Genomic DNA, 2,528 nt, shown 5'->3' with positions numbered 1-2,528 from the left:
GACCTCTTCTTGTCATTTCCTTGTGCATACCTGCTTTTGCCTCAAAGTTCATGATTATATTTCTATAAGTATACCATATATAAATATAAGGTCGCTGGTTCAAGCCTCAGGGTCAGTTGGCGTTTCTGTGTGGAGTTTGCATGTTCTCCCCGTGTTGGCGTGGGTTTTCTCCGGGTGCTCTGGTTTCCCCCATAGTCCAAACACATGCGCTATAGGGGAATTGATGAACTGAATTGGCTGTAGTGTATGTGTGTGAATATGAGTGTATGTGTGCTTCCCAGTACTGGGTTGCAGCTGGAAGGACATCCGCTGCTTAAAACATAAGCTGGAATAGTTGCCGGTTCATTCCGCTGTTGGGACCCCTGATTAATAAAGGAACCAAGCTGAAGGAGAATAAATGAATGAATAAATCAACTTCCAGCATGAGTGTATGTCTTAGCCCAACTCTTCCACTAGATGGCGTGACTTTACCAAGTCTGTCACTGAATGTAGGCCCACAGTAAAAACTTCTCAAACACAAGCAACAGTGAGTTGTTTCTCATAGTAACTTGCTTTTTAAAATGTAATAAGTGCACTGTGAAAAATATTTAAGTAGGAATGAATCAAATTAAACCCGTCATCTAGCGTATTTAGCTCTAAAAATAAGTGCTAATGTACCATCATGCTGCAAAAAGAGTTTTTGATTTGTTTCTAGTCCAAATATACAAATATTTACATTAAGATGCATTTTATAGACAAGATATATAGTTTTGTTTTCAGAAATAACCTAACCCAGCATATGCTTTACGCAGCAGATGCCTTTCTAGCTGCAACCCATGACTGGGAAACACCCGTACACACTCTTAGATTCACACACACTACCGATGAGTTTGCTCACCCAATTCGTCAATAGTGCATGTGTTTGGACTTTAGGGGAAACCGGAGCACTCAGAGGAAACCCACGCCAACACGGGGAGAACATGCAAACTCCACAGAGAAATGCCGACTGACTCGAACCAGCGACCTTCTTGCTGTGAGGCTATCGTGCTACCCACTGTGCCACCGTGACGCTCTAAGTGAGTTTCTTTAATCTAAATAATCTGCCAATGAAGTAAGTAGAATAATCTTGTTTTCTTTCTGAAATGAGTTAATTTTACTTACCCTTTTGGTAATTTAGCTCGTTTATTTAAAAAAAAATGCTTAATTTAGACTTATTCTGAAAGACAAAGCTATAATTTTCTTGAATGTTTATGCTTCTTTATTTACAAATCTTTAGATATTTGACCAACAAACAAAACATCAGCTCTATTCCCCCTGTAGACCGTTTCGATATGGAAATGTCATCGGCCCATGATGAATGTTGTCATTCATTTATTAATTTTCTTTTCGACTTAGTCCCTTTATTAATCAGGGTTCACCACGGCGGAATGAACCGCCAACCAATCCAGCATATATTTTACACAGTAAATGCCCTTCCAGCTGCGACCCATAACTGGGAAACACCCATACACTCTCATTCACACATATACACTTGGGACAATTTAGCTTACCCATTACGAATGCTGTCATAAAATAAATAATATCACTATATTTGTTGTCCTTTTAGAAGCTATGAAAATTTAAAACTATAAAACAGGAAATACATTAGGACTGCTGTTATTGTTTACATCCTTAAAAACTATCTTACTAACCTTAAATCAACAAATAGGCCACACACACCCAAGACCAGCCAAAACCAGCTAAGACCAACCAGCCTGACCAGCTAAGATCAGCCTGACAAGCTAAAACCAGCCTGACCAACTAAGATCAGCTAAAAAGTAGCCAAAACCCCTCTAAAACCAGCCCGACCCGCTAAAACCAGCTAAGACTACCTTGAGCAGCAAAAACCAGCTTGACCCAGCTAAAACCAGCTAAAACTAGCGTGACCAGTTAAAACCTTCAAAGTCCAGCATGACCAGCTAAAACCAGCTAAGACCAATCTCACCAACTAAGACCAGATAAAAAGTGGCCAAAACCCATCTTAAATCAGCCTGACCGGCTAAAATCAGCTAAGACTAGCTTGACAAGCTAAAAAAGCAAAAACCAACTTGACCTGCCCAAACCAGTTATGACCAACCAGCCTGACCAGCTAAGATCAGCCTGACAAGCTAAAACCAGCCTGACCAAATAAAACCAGCTAAAAAAGTAGCTAAAACCGCTCTAAAAACCAGCCTGACCCGCTAAAACCAGCTGGGACTAGCTTGACCAGCTAAAACCAGCAAAGACCAGCTTGACCTGCTAAAACCAGCTAAGACCAGATTGACCAGCTAAGACCAGCTAAAAGTGTCTAAAACCTCTCTGAAACCAGCCTGACCAACTTAGACCAGCCAAGACTAGCCAGCCTGACAAGCTAAAACCAGCCTTACCAACTAAGACCAGATAAAAGTGTCCATAACCCCTCTCAAAAACCTGCCTGACCAGCTAAAACCAGCTAAGACTAGCTTGACAAGCCAAAACCAGCTAATACCAGCTCAAACCAGATAATACCAGCCTGACCAGCCAAAACCAGC

The sequence above is a fragment of the Danio rerio genome, chromosome 3 (assembly GCF_049306965.1).
Source record: "Danio rerio strain Tuebingen ecotype United States chromosome 3, GRCz12tu, whole genome shotgun sequence".
Classification (NCBI taxonomy): Eukaryota; Metazoa; Chordata; class Actinopteri; order Cypriniformes; family Danionidae; genus Danio; species Danio rerio.
The sequence above is the reverse complement of the archived record's forward strand: the minus strand, read 5'-3'. Positions refer to the sequence as shown.